Source organism: Neovison vison, chromosome 1, assembly GCF_020171115.1.
Source record: "Neovison vison isolate M4711 chromosome 1, ASM_NN_V1, whole genome shotgun sequence".
NCBI classification, from domain to species: Eukaryota; Metazoa; Chordata; class Mammalia; order Carnivora; family Mustelidae; genus Neogale; species Neogale vison.
In genome coordinates, this window is record NC_058091.1 from 24,045,128 (window position 1) to 24,068,022 (window position 22,895).

Consider the following 22,895-nt stretch of genomic DNA (forward strand, 5'->3'; position numbering starts at 1 on the left):
AAGATAAAAAGGAGAGCTCCAACTTATTGACAGTCTTTGATGTTTTAAGCACTGTGGTAAGTATTTTACAAACATTATGTCAATCTAACAACAATCTGATGTGCTAACTACTGTTTTATCTCCATTTTCTTGATAAGAAAATTGACATTTAGGAAGGGGAAACATTTATAGAATCACATTATAAGAACGGATCCGCCTGACTTCGGAACCCATACTCCTAAGCAATGCTCTGAAACTGTGAAGAAAATATGTTTTATTAACTCAAGGTCTCTTTTAACAGCTTCATTGTGCAAATGAGTGCCAGTTGGTTTATCAGTCAGGTTCCCCACGGGAAACAGAATTCGTCCCCAGATAGCTCGATGAAGGGACTGAAACAAAGGGGCTACCTTGAGAGGTGCAGCCAGGGTTGAGGAAATAAATAAGGGATTTTGAGTCTGACACTCGAAGGAAGCCATTATTTTCCCCAGGGCAGAAGGGGTAAGGGGAGGAAAATGGTATTGGAGCCTGGTGAGAGCTAGAACATGAGAGATGGGCCACCCGAAGGGAGACATAGGTGTGGAACTTCATGGCTGCCAACAGAGACATGGCCCCTAAGCAGGAAGGGCAGACAATAAGGCCTGACCTCTCGCTCCTCCCACCCTCTCATCTGAGGGGATCCATCTCCTTGGGCACGGAGCAGGGCAGGGAAGGATGCAGAATGAGGTGGACTGGCTCCTCATGCCCAGGAGGAGCCTTTCAATGAATCTTGAAGGCAAGTAGAGGAATGATAACCAGCACATCCCATCTCTGAGCTACAACATCTCTGTAATCCAGCCATCATTCAGACTTTGATTAAAAATGGCCTCTTTGGGCAATTCTAGGAACAAGTCCCACAGGATCAAGGGCAGCTCTCAGAGCTCAATACGCCTCACTCACTTATGCTGCTTTGCAAGGATAGCTCTGCAGAAGGCAATCTGCTGGACGGTGTGGGCAAGTTCATCTCGCAAGCCCAGTGTCTTCTCTTCCTCAGTGTGGCCCCTCCAACCAGTCTTTAGCACACTCTCAGTCTTCATTGCTGAATTCCTTCACGCAAGAGGTTAGGAGAAGCTCCTGTCAGAGTGTAGAGGTAGATGATGGTCAATAAGAAGCTGCTTCAAGGATTAACATCTATTTCTTATTTGGGCCTAATGTGGTCATTCATTTTTGGAAAAATCCATGGATATTTTATCAATAGGAACCAAAAGTTTGTTTCAAACTGTGGTAGTGGACACTTCTTCTTCTTCTTCTTTTTAAAGATTATTTATTTATTTGAGAGTGAGTGAGTGAGTGAGTGCTTGCTAGAGAGGGGACAGGGGCAGAGGGAGAAGCAGAGAGACTTTCAAGGGACTCAGTGTGAAGCTTAGAGCCAGATGCAGGGCTCAATCTCATGACCCTAAGATCAGGGCCCTGAGCTGAAACCAAGAGTTGGACACCTAACCCACTGTGCTACCCAGGCACCCCAGTAGATAAACACTTCTTAAAAGACACATGACAAGGCCCGTTCCACTCTTAGTTGAGTTTATCTCATATTATTCACAAATTTTCTATTAAAAGGAAGCAAGAGAGGTGGGAAAACATTTGGCGTGAAATGAAGAATAAATACATAGGTAATCTACTGTCTTTTGACATTTAAGAAGGAAAAATTCTACAATTTTTAGTTTTCTTTCAGAGCATATTTTCTAGTCATTGGCTAAGAAAGAAATTGGTATTGCAAAGAGACGGAAAAGGTAAATTTTGATCATAAAAGTCTCCAGGAAGCACAGGTGATTGATTCAGTGACACTACCCACCTGGGGTACAATCTAGTTTTCTTGAGAAAATGTCTGGAAAAAAGCCAGCAGCCTGCACTTTCTGGTCAAGGCTTTTATAAGCACTTATTACCACCTTTGGGGTCACTAGGACATAAAATCAAATCATCAGGCAAATTATAAAATGGTACTCTTAGGGATTATGAAGATAATGAGTAATTCTACTTTCAGATGTATGATGAAACCACATTATAGCTCAGTTTTTTGTGATTGTCTTATTTTAAAAGCATTTTTTAAGTTATATTTTTGTAAATTGTGTTTCTAACTTGGTATTCTTTTCCCAAACAGTTTCGTCACATTTTTCTGTTTATGATGGTCCCTAAAGGGCTAGTTTATTCATTAAAAAGAAGTAACACCAATTCTGGCTCTAATAGGCAGAACACCAAAACTTAGGAGGGAAACTATTTCTTTCTTACTGAAAAATATGTATTTCAGGTCTTTAAGCTTTCATTTGGGCTTTTGCCATGCTGCACAAAAAGTAAATGAAGATCTTCAAAGAGAAAAGTGTTGACATTGATGGGGAATTTCTTCTAGCAGAAGAGTGTTTAACAGGAAGGTGGGATTACTCTCTAAATCAGTATTTTCCAAGAGCACCCTGCAGAATTCTAATCTTAAGAGATTAGTTTTAAGATTAGTCTCTCTTTTGGAGACTTCTAATGTACATTAACACATTAAAGGCCCTGAGAATTGCGACAAAAAGATACCTGCTTAACATTTGTTTTACTCACCCTTTTTTCCCCTTCCACAAAAACTTATTAGCCCCCCATGTAAGTTTTTAAGAAAAATTTAGAACGATATTTTGGGGAATGCGGTCTTGAGCTAAGGTGTCTCTAACTACAGTATAATTCCCTGTAAAGATTTTTGTTATCAAATTATTTTGAAATTTTTAAGCCAGCCCAGGTTTATGCTCATCCCAGAAAGAGTCTGGTTTCAAGAAAATTTCTTTGGGGACAAGGCTAATCTTTAAGCTGGGGGACCTGCCCATATATCACATGACTGGCCAGCACCAACAAGAAGGACATCTGGGACCCCTGCTTTTTTCTTTGCCCTGTTCACAACCCGAGTTTCTGAGAAATTCCTGATCTCCCTGGCTTGAACTTTCCTTTTATCTCTTGTTTTTGGCCTCATAAAAATCCGTCCGGGGAAAACCAAAACAAAGTACATTCGATACTCCTCTGATGTTGGCTTCCTTCCCTCTGCTTTGATTCACATTTACTCCTTAAATTCTATCTCCTTCCAGCACTTCAGAAATAATCCAGCCAGATCTGGTTTATCCTAAAGGCCTGGTGCTGGATTTTGCCCATGCATTTATTCACTGAAGAGATATTTCTGGTTCCATAAGAGAGACAGGCAATGCGCCAGGAACTGGGGCTCCACCAGTGATGCACAGGGATATGGGCCTGACCTCACAGACTTTCTGATCTAATGACAATGTCAGTGAGGTGGTCTAGTGCCCAGGCCAGGAACTAGGCGGTCCCAGGTGAGAAAAACCAGGAATTACTAACTTAAAGATAGTGGAGACTTGACCTTAACTGAAAATAGGCAATTGCAAATTTTTAAGATTTAAAATTGTATAACCTTTTTAATAGGTTGGTTATTGTTTCTTTGGCTGGTTTAATTTTATATGAAGAGCAAAATTCACTATAAGAGCATGATGATTTCCCTCTGGATTAATTGATCTTGTAGATAATATAGCCATAACCAAGTTTGCTTGGTAGCTGCATATTCTAACTTCAGTAAAAGAAAGTGGAGACCAATAAAAGTCTTCTTCAGAACTGGTGGTATAACTCAAAACATTCTTTTTTTTTTTTTTTTAAGTTTTGAGTCATTTTATTTGTTTGTTTGCTTACGTAATCTCTATGCCCGACCTGGGGCTCAAACTCACAGCCCCAAGGTCAAGAGTCACATGGTCTGCCAACCGAGACAGCCAGGAGCCCCACTCAAAAGTCTTAAATGCTAAGGAGACGAACCACGAAAGACTGTGGACTCTGAGAAATCAACTGAGGGTTTTGGAGGGGAGGAGCGTGAGGGGTTGAGAGGGCCTGATGGTGGGGACTGAGCAGGGCACGTATCGCATGGAGCACTGGGTGTGGTGCATAAACAATGAATCTTGGAACACTGAAAAAATTAAATTAAATTTTAAAAATGCTAAGTGAATGGAGGGTATTCATATGTGCAGAAAAAAATGATGAGAAACTTTTTAATGTTCAAATTCTTTTGAACTGAAGATGGTGAGTTTTTTGCAAGGTGCTCCTCAGGATGGGTTTGGAACCACTGGGCTTGGATAACTGGAGGAGAGCGAGGTTTTGAGACTCGGATCAGAAAACTTTGGCTTCAGACACAGTACAGTCTCTTTCTCCTCCTTGTTCTCCTTTGTGAATATGAAATTGTACCAATCCCTGCTTCTCTTTCTTCTCCCTGGTTTTGAGATGAATTGATCTCCTTTTCCAGCTCCTTTTCCAGAGCTGCTTTTTGGAAGCTTGAGCTGTTCCTGGCCTCAAGGTGGATGGGTTCAGAGCTGAGGCGGCCCTTTGGGAAGGGAGTGGTGGTCATTTTCTCATCAGCCATTGTGGGTGACACGGACTTTTGGATCAAGATGTACTCAGGAGTAACTCAGGGGAAATTCTCTACCAAATCTCATGTTCCTGGCACCAGAACCAAAAGAAAAACATTTTTAAGAACACCAGGTGGTGGGTATTATAGAGGGCACGGCTTGCATGGAGCACTGGGTGTGGTGAAAAAACAATTTATACTGTTTTTCTGAAAATAAATAAATTGGAAAAAAAAAAAAAAGAACACTTTCTCCTGGATCCTGTGCTCATCTCCAAAAATGTGGTTATTGTGCCCCAACTAGCCTTATCCATAGGCAGAGCAGGTAATTCTTCATTAAAAAATGACAATCCATACATAAGACCTGGGGATGGAATGTACAGCATGATGATTATAGTTAATAATATGGCATTGTATGTTAAGAAGGTGCTAAGAGTATATCATCAAAGTTGTCATCACAAGAAAAATAATTTTGTAACTGTTTGTGGGGACAGATGTTAACTAGATTTATTGTGGTAAGTTTCGCAACAATACAAATATTGAATCATGTTGCACACCTGAAAAACTGGAATGTTATGTATGTGCTGGTTATATGTCAATTAAAAACAAATGCACAACCACAACAACTGCTATGTGAGGGGGAAAAGCTATCTTCACATCTGGGTGGGCTGTGGGCTAATTATGCTAATGATCATTCCTGTTCGTCCAGCTCCTGCCCTTCTCCAATGTACTGTAGTACCTATTTGTACTTATACCAGCAGATGCATTAGAGAAAAGAAAAAAAAAAACAGAAAATTAATTCAGCCTTGCTGTTGTTTAACGAGGATGTCTACAGAACTTCATGACTTCAGAACATGTCTAGATTCTTGTTTTTTTGAACCTGAGTTTTCCCTACAGTCTGTCTCTTCTTGTTTTTCTCATCTTTTAAATATTTCCTTCATCTTTTCTCAAAAACATTTCCTTGCTTTCTAAAATCACAGACTCATAGAGCTAGAAGGTCAGGAGACTCCCCAGTATCTGGTTTAATAACCCCTGGAGGGAAAACTGAGGCTCAGAGAGTTGAAATGGTTTGCCCACAGCAGCTGGAAAGTAGGTCTTTGACCCAGGGCCCTAAATTCTTCCTCCTGTGTAATGCTGCCTTGCCTCTCTCAGAGAATAACAAGGAGAAAGAAGACTCTAGTGCTTGCAGAGGAAAAAAAAGTCTCTTTTATTTGGAAAAGACCAATAACAATATCACATATGCATTTGTGCTTTCAAAAATATTAATTTTCTGAGTTAAAGAGCTACACCCATGTAAAAGAATAAAAGAGAAATCTCAATTCAACTAGAAAATATAAATACTTCAGATATAAATTTATCATTAGATTTCTGACTTGTTTACGGGCACCTGGGTGGCTCAGTGGGTTAAAGCCTCTGCCTTCGGCTTAGGTTATGATCCCAGGGTCCTGGGATGGAGCCCCACATTGGGCTCTCTGCTCGGCAGGGAGCCTGCTTCCCTTCCTCTCTCTCTGCCTGCCTCTCTGCCTACTTGTGATCTCTGTCTGTCAAATAAATAATTTAAAAAATCTTTAAAAAAAAAGATTTCTGACTTGTTTCTCCAGTTAACTAATTAGCTGTCCCATATTTCTTAAGGACAAGACTCTAATAATGTCCTCCTAATCACACTCTATTGAGCAGTGGGCACCCTCAGCCCTGGATGAATTAATTCAAGAGGCTTAGAACTCTCTTTCATGCCTACTTGTTTCTTTCTTTTCATGGATTTGGTTCACTCTTTTTCTTCTTCTACATTCTCAGGTGTTTGAAAGGTACCCATTCCAGTGTCTCTTTGTTTAGGTATGCTATAAAAATTAAAGTTGACACAAAAATGAAAGATCAAATAGATTATACTTAATAGAAATATTCCTAGGGAGGGCTGCTTCCAATTTGGTCTTTAAGTATAACTTGAGAACATAGGACCTATGGCTCAAGGGGGTTGACAGAGACTGGCTGGAGAGTCATTGCTCACAGTTATAATGGGGTTTGTAGAGACCCATAGCGCCCTCTTAGTACCCTGCAGAAGAGTCAGCGTGTATACTAATGGGAAGTATCCCCCAAACATTCTACGAGAGAATCCTGAGAACCACGTGGTTAGCCTAAACCCCTCCGTTTGTTTAGCCTGCATGGCTCTCATGCCTTGACCTCATCTGCTTCTCCTAGGCTCCTGGCGGAGCAGAGTCCTCTCATTCACCATGCTCTGGCCCAGCTGTTTTTCCATTCTACTCCTTGAATTCCACCTGCTCTTCTCTGCTTGGAGGCCCTGGTACTGCCCTCCCCCGTGCCCTTGACCTGGGATGCTCTCCCTTCCCAGGACTGGCTCCTCATCCCCAGAGGAAGCCTTTCTGAAGCACTTGACCTGCAGGCAGCACAGCCTCTATCCAGTCCATTTCCAGCCCATTGTCCTATTTGTTTCCCTCATAGCACCTACCTGAAATTGATTTCATGATCTGAAATTATTGACTTAGTTTTTAACTGTTTGCTGTCTGTGCCATCTCCCAAGAAGGTAAGCTCCATAAGAATCTGCTTGTCTCGTTCACCCCGAGTGTCCCCAGCATCTCGGACAGCACCTGGCATGTTGTAGACACTTGACGAGTATTTGTTGAGTATCTGAATTAATGAATCCAACGAGCTGGAGGATTGTGGAGTATTGTTCAGATAACAACGGGCGCGCAATTACAATGTCAGTCAGACTCAGAATTGCCTGCCAGCATCCAAACCTCCAAGGACATCCATATGGGACGTAAGACACGTAGACTCCTCAGCCTAAGCCTGCTTCTAATTGGAACTTTGTCTAAATCTGGGCTGTACCCTGATGGCTCTTTGTACTGTTTCCTATCACATATCAGTTTAAATTCCTCAATCAGAAAAAGCCCAAGCTATGTCAGGAGGTGTGATGCACCTATTCATGATAGGTTCTGAGGACACAGAGATGATGAAGGCTCCATCCCTTTCCTAAAAGATCTTGTAGTCTAACAGGGGGAAGACATGAGGGGCTTTATTGTTTGTAAATGGCCTAGACCACGGGAGTTTCATTAGCACATGAAGCAGTCTTAGCAGGGCTGTACTATGATACAAGATGTTGACAAGTTTCCTGAATCCGTCACCTTTTCAAGCCTAGGACACTTCAGATTCCGCTAATGTGTCCAGTGTTTCAAAACCAATTATGATTTTTTTTTTAAAACCTACCCACTACTGAGCTCCTATTATATGCTAGACCTTGCCCTTGGCATTTTTTTTTACACCTTTTCTCCCAAGTAGTTCCAATGTTATTATACTTATTTTTACCTATGATGACACAGGAACTCAGGAAAATTCAGTATCTTGTTCAAGGTCATGAATCACATCCAGGTGTTTCTAACGCCAGAGCCAAGGTTCCCTGTGCTTCGCTAGAGGCTCTGGTTTCAAATATTGCAGGATGCAGTTCCCCCACTTTTCACTGACCCTGGACCTCTTTCCAATTTCCCTTCTCTGCTCATGTCAAAGAACATCTTAATACATACCAGGTCACAATCTCATAGACCCAGTCCGTCTTTTTACAAAAATGGTGCAGTCCAGTGGTGCATTGTACTGATAGAACCATTAGAGAAGGCTGTAGGAGTTCTAAGTCTACCTAGAAGACATGGGGTAAAATGACACTAAATAATCCATTGCAGATGTGACTGACACAAGACCCGTAATGGGCTCAGCTTCTGCTGCCCCTTTTGTAACCACAGAGCCTTTCAGAATGACACCGTATATCCCCTAGGTCTGTCCAGAGTCTTCTCATCTCTTGCCTTAGCATAGGTATTTTTGGATCTTAACAGTTACCCAGAAAGTATTCACTGATGAAAAGTAGCCATATCTTCCAAGGGGTGTGACTTCCCCCAGTGAATGGGCAAGTACTGAGTGCTTGTTTCTCCGTGAAGCCAAACTCTTCTCAACTTCAGGGATGTGATTCCACTCCTCCCAGCCCCCGTGGATACGATTTTCATAATTTACTTGGAAAAATTGTGTTTTTACTCCTGCTCATTAAGTCTTATAAATATTATGATTTGCATGTCACATCCCCCAGTGAGTTTCCCCTTTGTAAACTCTGAGCTGTTTGGACAGGTGCAGAAATAGGCAGGGAGGTTGGAGTTGGTGGGAATGAAGACAGCCACTCCCTCTCTCCTCCCCACGCCAGTACCATCGGGCCACGGGCAGGGCACTGCTGAGAACGTATAAGCACAGGGAGGAAAACTTGTAAGAGTAATTACTAGTCTGCTGAGGAAATAAAATTGAATTTCCTTAAAACCCCCATTGGAGCATCTGGCAAAGACTAAATTGTCTTTCAGCCTCTTGAGTCTGAACCAGTTTTGCAGGTATATGTGACAACAGACTTCAAAACAAGGGCTTTTAGAGGAAACAGGTCTCTAACAAGCCGCTCTCCTCTCTAAACATGCTTCTAAAGAGGCATATGCCAACAGAAGAAGCGGGTAGGGGTGGGGATGAGGAACTGGGAAACAGTGGAAGAGAAAAGGAGAGGAGATAGGGAGAGTCAGAAACAAAGGACACATTGGGGCTTAAGGGTTCGGCTTCCTTCTCTCTTTCATTAGCACAAGTAATGGGGCGACCCATGGGTTTCAAATCCACTTAAGCTCTTCTTGGGAGCTGGTGGTGGCCCGAGGCACAGGCTGACTCTCAGAGGAGAGCCTGGCAGGGATGGAGGCAGAAGTCAGACAGAGAGGTTCTGACACGTGAGCTGTCAGGTGATGTCAACAACAGCTGATCTGTCATAAGACCTTAGGAAGAAAACCAATGAGAACCTTTTTTCAGAGCAGCTAGGGCCTGGCCAGCTCCCTGCTAGGTGCTTAGAAACAGATTGACTGGCATAATGGAGTGGTTTTGTAATCTGTCATAATACCGTAAGCCACAGACCCACAGACTTTGACCCCTCACAGGTATAATAAGCTCCTTTATTCAACCGCACATGTTCTTCCTATGGGGAGGGAGGAAGGGGGCCCTTCTTCTAATTACATATCCACAGCAGATGTTTTGCTAGAAAACAAAGCATTGTATTCATTAGCAACAATCTTATAAACCAGGTTCTTTTTACTGGCCCATCAACTAATTGACAGCTAAGAATTCGTATTAATAACATGCTGCGGCCAGGCATAGCTTAAGCTGACAGTTTTATTAAAGATGTAGGCAAGGTGTACAAGCCGCCATGACCATCAGTCCTCATGGAGGAATCCTGTTTTCAAAGGGTTTTAACGTGCCTGTGAAACCATGTCACCCCGGCCGAAAATTGTTCTCCTTGGGTCCAAGCCTCGGAGTCAGCAGGGTTCCTCGCTTGGGTGATTTTTTTGTTGTTCTTCCCTTTGCAACACTTCTGAACAGGGAAGTGATTTTGTCTATGTTTTCTTAAAATCTTGTTGGTATGGTTCACTTGTTCTGGACCAAGGTACCTGGATGGTGAATTATTCTCAGTCTTCCTTCCTTCTTTTCTGTGTCCTCTTGCTGAAAATGGTACCTTGGGTTTAAAAAGAACTATTTTTCAAGTCATTAGCAACTCCATCCAAAGTTACATGGTGGTAGAAACAGAGAAATCCCACACTTTACCCTATCATTGCCTTTGAGCCTCCACCAATTTTCCAAGACCCAATTTAAATACTCCCTCCTCTGTGACATCTCCAATATCCTTCACTGACGGAAACCAAATATTTTCCTCTTCTGCATTCCCAGCACATGCACCAAACTTATCTCATGCCCTTGGCTCACTGACCATCACTCCCTTGGCACAGAGTCTGTCCCATGTATGCCCTTATCCTTAACCTCCCTCCCGTGATCCCTTGCCTAAAGCAAATATTTACTATTTGCAGGGTCTGATTGAATTTATTCTTTACTGCTTGCTCTCATCTCAGTCTGTCTGTCTGTAAACGCTCTTTTGATCTCTGTTGTTTTTATAACTGCCTCTAGAATCTAGTCCTTTTCTGTGGCAAGACTCACATACCTCTTCTCGTCTCCCTGCTTCGGTCTCAGCCTCCTTGAGATGGAGCTTTCTTTCTTTCTTTCTTTTTTTAAAGATTTATTTACTTTTTGACAGAAAGAGAAAGATCACAAGTAAGCAGAAAGAGAGGGGGAAGCAGGCTCCCTGCAGAGCAGAGAGCCCGATGCGGGGCTTGATCCCAGGACTCTGAGATCATGACCTGAGCCGAAGGCAGAGGCTTTAACCCACTGAGCCACCCAGGCACCCCAAGATGGAGCTTTCTAAGACATGCATATCGTCACTCCTCTGCTCTCAGTCCTTCCACTGGTCTTCCTTCGGTCATTCCCCCAGACACTTAGAGAGCGCGCACCATGTGCCATGCACTGCGCTGGGAGCTGGGAGTTCAGCAGTGAACAAACCCTCCGAAATCCTGCACTTGGGGAGCTCACACTCTGGTGGGAAGAATCACAATACCGAACAAGAATGCCGTATGTCAGATGAGCTATATGTCTGTCTGTCTGTCTGTCTGTCAGATGTACCGTATGACAAGTGCTACAGGAGAAGGAGAAAGAGGGACAGACAGGAATGAGAGATGGGAAGGCGCTTTCCTGGGTCAGTCAGGAAAGGCTTCTGCAGGAAGGTGACTCGGAGAGGGGGCCTGGCGAAGGGAGGGAGCAAGCCAGGTGGGAACCTCAGGGGAGAGCTCTCTGGGCCTAGGAAACACAGGGAAGGAGGTCATCTGGTGGGAAGGGGCACACCAGTGTGGTTGAACAGAACAGGCTCAAGTAGGAGGGCAGGTAGATAATGTTGGACCTTGGGGTCATTTTGGGGACTTTGGGTTTTACTCCGAGTGAGAAGGAGAGCTTTGAAAGATTTTCAGCAGAGGGCTTTGATTTAACTTGTGTTGTGTTTTTTTTTTTTTTTTAAGATTTTATTTATTTGAGAGAGAGAGATAACCAAAGAGAGAGCATGAGCAGGAGGGTGGGGGAGAAGTGGACTCCCCGTGGAGCAGGGAGTCGGATTTGGGGCTTGAGCCCAGGAGCCTGAGACATCATGACCTGAGCAGAAGCCAGGTGCTTAACCAACTGAGCCATCCACACACCCACTGATTTAACTTCAGTTTGTACAAGCTCCCCCAGGCTGCTCTGTTGTGTGGAATACTGGGGGGTGGTGGGTAGAGACAGAGGTAGGGACACTTGGTCAGAGGCTTACGCCACCATCTTACCGAGAGATGGCGGCTACTTGGACCAAGGTGGATCCTGCAGGTGGTGGGAAGAGGCCGCACTGGATGTTTCTGAAGGTAGAGCCAAAAGGAGGATTTGCTGGTGGTGGGCATGGATGGAGAGAGGAGGAACAGGGGGAGAGGAATCAAAGGGACTGCAAGTTTTAAAATGTTATTATTTATTTTAAGTTACTGGAAGCATGGCTTAGGATGAAGACAATGGGCTTTCCATTTTAGGACTCTCTTTGGCCCACCTCTATGTGGTGTCCCCTGCCTCCCTCTTTCTGTGTTCTGTGCTCTATTCCCACTCGGCCCTCACATTCTTTCAGATGCCTGGGTCTTTTCTCATGCTAATCCCTCCTACTGGGCAGCCAAAGTGTGGACATCTGTCCACCAGGCAAACTCTTACTCCTTTAAGACCTCTAAAATGACACATCTTTTATGAGGTCTGCTTGCACACAGGTACACGCATGCACACACTCACATAACCCTGAGCAGGTGCATCCACGCCCAGCTGTCTTTCCCATGGCTCTTTATTATTTCTTCTGTGGCACTTGGCTTGCTTATTCAGATTTCCTGCATCTGGGGCCTCCTGGAGAAAGCATGCTCCCAGAGGAGGGACCCTACCATGTTTATCCCTCCAACCTACTGCATGCAGTAAGTGAAAAGAGGTGGGGCTTCATTAATTGTTTACTAACCCAGTGAATGAACAAGAATCATGGAGGGATGTGCCTCTCCCTTAAATCTCTCCATCTCCACCCCTGCCCTTGCACAAAATGTCTGGGTTCCTCCCCCTAGCCTGTAACCGCATGACCATTCATGCTACCTGGAAGGGCTGGGACGAAGGGACTTGATGAATAAGCACTGATTTGGTTGGGAAAGGCAGGAATAAAATTTCATTTGCACTTAAGTATGCACTTAGGACTGCTTTAACTGCCCCTCAAATTAGGCTGCGTTGCAAGGAATGACAGCTTTCAAGTTCACTCCCAGGGAACTCTCACAGGTCTTGGAACAGAAAGACTCATGGACCCAATTAAATAAAAAGATGTATTGAATCTATTTAAAGCACAAGCTGGGAAGCAGGTGGACAGAGATGGGGTGAGTTAACACCCTTTTGGTAGGGGGCAAGCAGCATGGAAGGAAGATTATCTTTCTCTCTCTGTTTATGTTGTCCTTAGGAGGACCAGGGTTGGGGTTGCACAAGGTGGGGTGGGGCAGCAGAAAGAAGGTGCCTGGAACTACCACATGCTTGCCTTACGGGAAAGAGCCATGGCAAGCAGATCTTCACAGACTCTTAGCTTGCCAATTAGCGTGCTGAATAGCTATGCTTTATTTGTTTGTTTGTTTTTTCTTTTCAGTGTAACAGAATTCATTGTTTATGCACCACACCCAGTGCTCCATGCAATATGTGCCCTCCATAATACCCACCACCTGGTACCCCAACCTCCCACCCCCTGCCCCTTCAAAACCTTCAGATTGTTTTTCAGAGTCCATAGTCTCTCATGGTTCATCTCCCCTTCCAATTTCCCTCAACTCCCTTCCCCTCTCCATCTCCCCATGTCCTCTATGTTATTTGTTATGCTCCAAAAATAAGTGACACCATATGATAATTGACTCTCTGCTTAAGTTATTTCACTCAGCATAATCTCTTGCAGTCCCGTCCATGTTGCTACAAAAGTTGGGTATTCATCCTTTCTGATGGAGGCATAATATTCCATAGTGTATATGGACCACATCTTCCTTATCCATTCGTCCATTGAAGGGCATCTTGGTTCTTTCCACAGTTTGGAAATCATGGCCATTGCTGCTATAAACATTGGGATGGCCCTTCTTTTCACTACATCTGTATCTTTGGGGTAAATACCCAGTAGTGCAATTGCGGGGTCATAGGGAAGCTCTATTTTTAATTTCTTAAGGAATCTCCACACTATTCTCCAAAGTGGCTGCACCAACTTGCATTCCCACCAACGGTGTAAGAGGGTTCCCCTTTCTCCACATCCTCTCCAATACACATTGTTTCCTATCTTGCTAATTTCGGCCATTCTAACTGGTGTAAGGTGGTATCTCAATGTAGTTTTAATTTGAATCTCCCTGAAGGCTAGTGATGATGAACATTTTTTCATGTGTCTGATAGCCACAATATCATTGAACAGAAATATATGGAGACAATTTACAGAAAGAAAGACTTCAAAGGTAACACGATGTCAATAAATACATATCTATCAATAATCACTCTCAGTGTGAATGGCCTAAATGTGCCCATAAAATGACACAGGGTTGCAGATTGGATAAAACGACAGGAACCATCCATATGTTGTCTACAAGAGACCCATTTCGAACCTAAGGATACACCCAGACTGAAAGGGAAGTGATGGAGAAGCATCTTTCACGCCAATGGGCCTGAAAAGAACGCCGGGGCAGCGATTCTCATATCAGATAAATTAGATTTTAAACTAAAGACTGTAGTCAGAGATACAGAAGGACACTACATAATTCTTAAAGGGACTATCCACCAAGAAGATCTAACAATATCTATGTCCCCAATATGGGAGTAGCCAATTACATAAGAAAACTATTAATCAAGATAAAGAGTCATATTGATATGAATACATTAATAGTAGGAGATCTTAACATGCCTCTCTCAGTAATAGACAGATCATCCAAGCAGAAAATCAATAAAGAAGCAAGAGTATTGAATGACACATTAGACCAGATGGACCTCATAGATAGATACAGAACATTCCACCCTAAAACAACAGGGTACTCATTCTTCTCAAATGCACATGGAACCTTCACCAGAATAGACCACATACTGGGTCACAAATCAGGGCTCAGCCGATACCAAAAGACTGAGATTATTCCCTGCATATTATCAGATCACAATGCTTTGAAACTGGAGCTCAATCACAAGGAAAAGTTTGGAAGGAACTCAAACACCTGGAAGCTAAAGACCTACCTTGCTTAAGAATGCTTGGATCAACCAGGAGACCAAAGAAGAACTTAAACAATTCATGGAAGCCAATGAGAATGAAGACACTTCAGCCCAAAACCTATGGGATACAGCAAAGGCGGTCCTAAGGGGGAAATACATAGCCATCCAAGCCTCACTCAAAAAAACTGAAAAATTCAGAATACACCAGCTGTCTCTACACCTTAAAGAACTGGAGAATCAACAACAAATTAAGCAAACTCCACACATGAGAAGGGAAATAATCAAGATTAGAGCAGAGATCAATGAGATAGAAACTAGAGATACAGTAGAACGTATCAATGAAACTAGAAGCTTGTTTTTTGAAAGAATCAATAAGATCGATAAACCATTGGCTACACTAATCCAAAAGAAAAGAGAGAAAGCTCAAATTTATAAAATTATGAACCAAAAGGGAGAGATCACAATTAACATCAAGGAAATAGAAACAGTCATCAGAAGTTATTATCAACAGTTATATGCCAATAAGTGAAGCAACCTAGATGAAATGGATGCATTCCTGGAAAATGATAAACTCCCAAAATTGAACCAGGAAGAAATTGACAACCTGAATAGACTGATATCTAGTAACGAGATTGAAGCAGTGATCAAAAACCTCCCAAAAAACAAGAGCCCAGGACCTGAAGGATTCCCTGGGGAATTCTACCAAACTTTCAAAGAAGAAATAACACCTATTCTCCTGAAGCTGTTTCAAAAAATTGAAGCAGAAGGAAAACTTCCAGACTCTTTTTATGAAGCCAGCATTACCCTGATCCCCAAACCAGGCAAAGACCCCACCAAAAAGGAGAATTTCAGAACCAATATCACTGATGAATATGGATACTAAGATTCTCAACAAGATCCTAGCAAATAGGATCTTTAACAGCACAACAGCACATTGAAAAGAATATCCACCATGACCAGGTGGGATTCATTTCTGGGTTACAAGGATGGTTCAACATTCGCAAATCAATCAATGTGATAGAACAAATCAATTAGAGAAGAGAGAAGAACCACATGGTCCTCTCAATTGATGCAGAAAAAGCATTTGACAAAATCCAGCATGTGTTCCTGATTAAAACGCTTCAAAGTATTGGGATAGAGGGAACATTCCTGAACTTCATAAAATCTATTTTTGAAAATCCCACAGCAAATATCATCCTCAATGGGAAAAAGCTCACAGCCTTCCCGTTGAGATCGGGAACACGACAAGGATGCCCACTCTCACCACTCTTCTTCAACATAGTATCAGAAGTCCTAGCAACAGGGTGCCTGGGTGGCTCAGTGGGTTAAGCTGCTGCCTTCGGCTCAGGTCATGATCTCAGGGTCCTGGGATCGAGTCCCGCATCGGGCTCTCTGCTCAGCAGGGAGCCTGCTTCCTCCTCTCTCTCTCTCTGCCTGCCTCTCTGCCTACTTGTGATCCCTCTTTCTGTCAAATAAATAAAATCTTAAAAAAAAAAAAAGAAGTCCTAGCAACAGCAATCATAAAACAAAGAGAAATAAAAGGTATCCAAATTGGCAGTGAAGAAGTCAAACTCTCTCTCTTCGCAGATGACATGATATTTTACATGGAAAACCCAAAAGACTCCACTGCCAAACTACTAGAACTCATACAGCAATTCTGCAATGTGGCAGGATACAAAGTCAATGCACAGAAATCAGTTGCTTTCTTATACACTAACAATGAAAACACAGAAAGGAAAATTAGAGAATCGATTCCATTAACTATAGCAAGAACCATAAGATACCTGGGAATAAACCTAACCAAAGAGGTAAACGATCTGTGCTCAAGGAACTACAGAGCCCTCATGAAAGAAATTGAAGAAGTCACAAAAAGATGGAAGACCATTCCATGCTCTTGGATCGGAAGAATAAACATTGTTAAAACGTCTATACTGCCTAGAGCAATCTGTACTTTTAATGCCATTCCGATCAAAATTCTACTGGTATTTTTCAAAGAGCTGGAGCAAATAATCCTAAAATTTGTCTGGAATCAGAAGAGACCCCGAATTGCTAAGGAAATGTTGAAAAAGAAAAACAAAACTGGGGGCATCACGTTACCTGATTTCAAGCTTTACTACAAAGTTGTGATCACCATGACAGCATGGTACTGGCATAAAAACAGACACATAGACCAGTGGAACAGAGTAGAGAGCCCAGATATGGACCCTCAACTCTATGGTCAAATAATCTTCGACAAAACAGGAAAAAATACAGAGTGAAAAAAAGACAGTCTTTTCAATAAACGGTGCTGGGAAAACTGGACAGCTATATGTAGAAGAATGAAACTCGACCATTCTCTTACACTGTGCACAAAGATAAACTCGAAATGGATAAAAGACCTCAACGTGAGATAGGAATCCATCAGAATTGTAGAGGAGAACATAGGCAGTAACCTCTTCGATATCAGCCACAGCAACTTCTTTCAAGATATGTCTCCAAAGGCAAAGGAAACAAAAGCAAAAATGGACTTTTGGGACTTCATCAAGATCAAAAGCTTCTGGTTTTGTTTTTTTTTTTTTTTTTTTTTAGATTTTTTTATTTATTTGACTGAGAGAGACACAGCGAGAGAGGGAACACAAGAGTGTTGTGGCTTCCCGCTGAGCAGGGATCCCGATGCGGGGCTTGATCCCAGGACCCTGGGATCATGACCTGAGGCGAAGGCAGAGGCTTAAAGATTGAGCCACCCGGGTGCCCCACAGCTCTGGATTTTATTTGCATTTCTGGGGCAGAGCATCCATGATGCCATAAAGAATAAAACCAGGATCACTGGCAGGTGGTTGATTTTGTAACTGTCAGGCTTCATGTAGCATAACCCATACTCCATGACGTGTCTTTCCATCCTTTCCTGTCTATAAGTAACACTCCTGTTGTTCTGTCCTTTTAAACATATAGCATATTCACTTACTACCTAACACTGAGCACATCTTATGAATTCTAGCTATGTTTCATAGTCTCTTCGCTCATTCATCTACATTTAACAGATGCTGGGAGTTCTAGCTCTCATAAGCTACTCATTTACTTTCTATCTTTGTGGATCCATTCTCATGAGTTTTATCTGTCTTAGCTGTTTTGCTTTCTTTTATAGCAGAATTGGATATTCTTTTTTTAAAGATATTATTTATTTGTTTGAGAGAAAGCGAGAATTTAAGAGAGAGAGAGAGAGAGCAAGCGTGAGTTGGGGGTTGAGGGGAGTGGCAGAGAGAGAGAGAGAGAGGGAGAAGCAGACTCCCTGCAAGGCAGGGAACCTGACACATGATTTGATTCCAGAATTCTGGAATCATGACATGAGCTGATGCTTAATGGACTGAGCCACCCAGAAGTCCCAGAATTGGATATCCTTTTTTTTCTTTTTAAGATTTTACTTTTTTATTTGACAGAGAGAGACACAGTGAGGGAGGGAACACAAGCAGGGGGGGGGGGTGAAAGAAGGAGAAGCAGGCTTCCCGCTGAGCAGAAAGCCCAAGGCGGCGCTCAGGGATCATGGGATCATGACCTGAGCCAAAGCCAAAGGCAGATGTCTAACAACTGAGCCACACAGGCCCCAGATATTCTTAAATAATACAGCAAACACATGCACTTACAGGCTGGAAAAGAGAGATTCTAAAATGCCAGTTTTAGTGTATCTGTGCCCCTAATACAACACCTAGGGAGGTAATTATACCCAGTAAGTTATGCCTCTCACTCCCTAAGGCGCATTCCCATGATTGGCTTCCAGAAGAACATGTTTAAGGGCAAAAGAAAAATGAAAGTCATAAAAACCTCTGGGATCATTAATTACAGAAACCCATGCTGGCTGGTTAATAACCATAATAGTTAATTGGAAAATTTTGTTTCCACTCTCTTTGTAACTCAAAATCTTTTTTTTCTTTTCCTGCTTACTTCCTGATGGCCCTAAACTGTTTCCAAAATGGTATTGCTTAGCTGAAAGGAAGGGAGTCCAAGGGCAGTGATGAATATTTGCATGTACCGATTATATGTATGTCTGTGTTTATAGATTCACTCTGATGTTTTTTATTGTGCAATGTGCTTTTTAAAAATATTTTTTTTGAGGTATACTTCACACACAATAAAACACACCCATTTAAGGGTGCAATTCAATGGGTTTGGACAAATGTTTTCTCCTATATAAACACCACAATCAAGACAGAAAGCACTTCTGTCATTCCCCCCAATTTTTTCATCCTAGCGGCAATTTGTCACAAAAAGTAAAAGTCTCTAAAATGTCAATTTTTAAAGGATTTCATTTTCCTTAAACCCCAATTCTTGCCTCCGTGAGCAGATTGAGATAAATTTAGAAAAACCTCCCCTACTGGTTTCTTTCCAATAGGCGCTGGAAAACACTTATCCAATTCATGGTTTTTTGCTATTGGTGTCAGGAGAATAGGGCTTTTAGTCACTGATGTCAGCCTGACCTTCTGCATCATCTTGAGAAATGGCCCAACCATGGTTCCAGCCTGATTTCTTCCCACGTCTGGACCCTCAGCCATGGTCTGACAGGATGCAGGGCTGCCTTTTAAATGCACCGCATTTAACACAAAACAGAATGCAAACTCTATGCATTTGTTTATATGAATTCCCGGTCTGTAAAGCCCTTTCCAGGGACCAGTTCAAGCCCTGCCTCTCTGAGAAAACTTTCCCAACCCACCGACACTTTTCAAGATCCTCTTCTGTCTAGAGTGTCCGTACTCTGTGCTGTTCAGCACCCATGGTTACGATCATCAGTTTAGTGTTTTGAGGGTGTCTGTCTCCTCCATACCTGGGCTGTGGACTCCTCAAGGACAGGAACTTTCTTCTCAATAGCAGTGTCCAGTGCCCAGTGAATGATCAGTGAATGACTGAGCTCATGAGACTTCCTTTGGCAGAATACATTACATGCGAACAGTTCTCAGAACACTTCTTGACTCACAACAGATGACTAGATTTTTATCCCATGTCCACCCTAGCCAACAACCTCAAAGGGACAGCATGGGAGAGCTGGGTCCTGCACTTGAATGTAGAAGCCATTCTGCCTCAAGGAAACCTGATGTGTAACCATCCAAACTTATAGAGTATATAAAGCATGCACATTTTTTAGAAAGTAGGAAAGGCTTTGCAGGAAAAAGAGGGAAGGGAAAATATCCATGATTACTTTCCTTACAAAATATTGTTTCACTGTATGGGAAACAGTCATCACCGGGCTCCTTGAATGCTTGATTCCTTCCTCCTTTGGTCTCCTGTGAGACTTCCCTTCATCATCTTTCTCTCCAGTTCCTTCAAACTTTTCCCTCATGCCATGAACAATTCCAGTTTTCTTTAATTAAAAAGAAAAAAGAAAAACTATGTTTATCTCTCTGAGATCCTCCATCTCCCACAGCTGTGACTATACCTTCTTCCTTCCCTTCTCACCCAGTTTTCAGAATCACCTACCTTCATCGTCTTCACTTTCTCTGTCTTTTCACTCCTAAGCTTTCTCTAGCCTGACATAATCTATTGACATTTCTCTTGCAAAGTCTGCTGAACTCGTAACTGCCAGGACAAAAGATCAATTTTCAGTACTATCTTTGTTTTATTCACAGGCCTAATCATCCTTTTTTCTCTCTCTTTCAAATTTTCTTCCAATTCTCCCTAAGTTTTTCAGTCTCTTTCCTGTGAGCCTCTTTGTTTTTATCTTATGTTCCAAAATATTGCCATTACTCACAATTCTCCCCCTGGCCTCTTTATCTTTTCCTTTAGACAATCTCTTTTCCCAATTGCATGTATTTCCAAGCTTGAACTGTTTCCTGTATGATGATAACAGTGGAATGTGGTTTTCCAGCCCGGCCCAGATTTTTCATCCAAGATTTAAGCATTGTCTATCAAATCTTCAAAGTCAACATGCCCCAATTCTACTCATGCTGTTTAAACGGCAGTACTATCTCTTCAACACCCAAGTCAGAAACCTGGGTAAGTAACATCTTGACTTAGCTCTCCTCTTTCCTCCCGCCTTTCATTCATGCAGGTCCCACTCCTGGTAGAGTAAATATCTTTTCTCTCAAACTTCCCATATAATGTATGTTGGAGTTGCATTTTACTTGGCAAGGACTGGGTCCCAAAGGCAATGGGCACAGTGACAATTGGGAGAGTTAAAATCAAACTGAAAAATTTTTGTTTCAGTCTCTATAGGAATGTCCCTTCTACCATAAACTACTAGAAAAATGGATAACATATTTGACACAACAGTGTCAGAAATTGGGCAAGAGGTCATGCGAGATTGTAATCCCCGAGAAAAGGTAAAGAAACAAGGGAAGACTTACCAGTACTATAGCTCATTGTCTGGAGGCAAATTCTAGGCTGTAGGGCAAGAAGAAAAAACTAAACAGAGCCTGTTGATCTTGCTGAGTTGAAAGGCAGAGATCCGAGTTTGGAGAATTTGAGGTGTAGAATACAAAAGTCAAGGGAGGTGAACTCCAGAGAGCTACACAGGAGTTTTTTTGAGTCTTTGGCTGAGTACTGATCTGAGCATATATAAGAGAAAACTCCCCAAGGCCTGGAAATAAACCACTCTAAAAACAGTAGGATAATAAAATGCTCAAAGTTCATGCAGGGATGAGAGTAGTTTGCATTTCTGCCAGCCAGAATAGAGGCCTCATATTAGATAAAGCACTTGCTCTTGTATCAGGCTTAACTTAGTTCCAGAGTAAAGGGTCCTCTACCGTGCAGTTCTTCTGGTGATTAATTCTTTCAGCTTTTCTCGATCTAAAAGCATTTTATTTTGTTTTGTTTTCTGAAAGATTTTTTGCTAGGTATAGAATTGTGGGTTGACAGGTTTTTGCTTTTTTAAAGTGTTGTTCCGCCACTGAAAAGTCTGTTCTCATTTTAATTGTTCCTCTCTGTATATAATGTGTATTTTTTTCTTTCCTGCTTCTAAGGTATTGAAAGCAATTTGATTATGATGTGCCTTAGAGTATACACATTTTTTTTCATGTTTCCTGTGCTTGGGTTTTATAAATTCGTTGGACCTGAGTTCATAGTTTTCAACAAATTTTGAAAAATTTTCAGCCATTATTTCTCCATGTGTTTTTCTGTTCCCCTTCCCTTTTTTTGGAGGCTCAAATTGTTATATGTTAATCATCATATCAATATGTAATATAAGTATAATATATTCATATTATGTAAATATGTCTATATTATATTATTATATTAATGTAATAATAATATAATATGTATACACAGCTGCTTTGAGTTGTCCCACAGATCACTGAGGCACTGTTTAATTTTACATTTCTTTTTTCTCTGTATTTCATTTTGAATATTTTCTTCAAGCTCACTAATTTGCAAAGTTGAATTTGCTATTATCTCATCCAGCATATATTTTATCTCAGACAGTATAGGTTTAATCTCTAGATTTGTGTTTTAAAAAATATTTTCTGGCAGTGCACCCAGCAGTCCTGGGGATCTGTCTCTTGCTTCAACAGTATTTGGATGGAACAGATCCAGGAATGCTCCTTCCACCAGTCTCCAAACACCCTCCAAACTTTTTACTAGTTGCAACTTTTGGAGCCATCTTTTCAGCCACCGTCTGCCTCCAGGTCCAGCCAATAGCCTATATTGAGCTTAGCTTCTTATTTCAGATCAACCATGAGCTCCCAGATTTGTCAGAATTATTCCACTGAGGTGGAGGCTGCTGTCAGCCACCTGGTCAACGTGCATGTGTGTACCTCTTATACTTACCTCTCTCTGGGCTTCTATTTCAACCATGAAGATGTGGCTCTGGAGGGCATGGGCCCCTTCTTCTACAAGTTGGTTGAGGAGAAGCAAGAGGACACTGAGCATCTCTTGAAGATGCAAAATAGTGGTGGTGGCGGTGCCCTCTTCCAGGATGTACAGAAGCCATCCTAAGATGAGTTGGGTAAAACCCTGGATGTCATGGAAGCTTCCTAGGTTCTGGAGAAGAACCTGAACCAGGCCCTTTTAGAGCTGCATGCTCTGGGCTCTGCCAACACAGAACCCCATCTCTCTGACTTCTTAGAAAACGACTTCCTGGGTGAGGAAGTGAAATTCGACAAGAAGATGGACAACCTCCTGTCTAACCTTTGCTGTGTGGCTGGCCCCCAGGCTGGGCTGGATGAGTATCTTTTTGAAAGGCTCTCCCTCAAGCACAACTAAGAGCCTCTGGAGCACAGTAGCCTTTGAGGGAACACTCAGGCATCTCCCTGGTGCCAGCGCTTCTGCCTGAGCCTCTCTGCAGCTACCAGGCATTTTTAACCACCCTGGAGCCCTCTCCCAAGCCATGGACCAAATGGAAACAGCAAAGCCTTTTGCAGCAGCTGGTGAAAAAAAAAAATCTTCCTTGTTTCTACTTAACGTTTTGAACATATGGAAAATA

At 42.3% G+C, this 22,895-nt stretch overlaps 1 pseudogene; it reads left to right on the forward strand.

Annotated features, from left to right (window-relative positions):
* The first annotated feature begins 11,589 nt into the window (after positions 1 to 11,589).
* On the forward strand, positions 11,590 to 22,675 carry LOC122909539 (annotated as a pseudogene).
* The last annotated feature ends 220 nt before the right edge of the window (positions 22,676 to 22,895 follow it).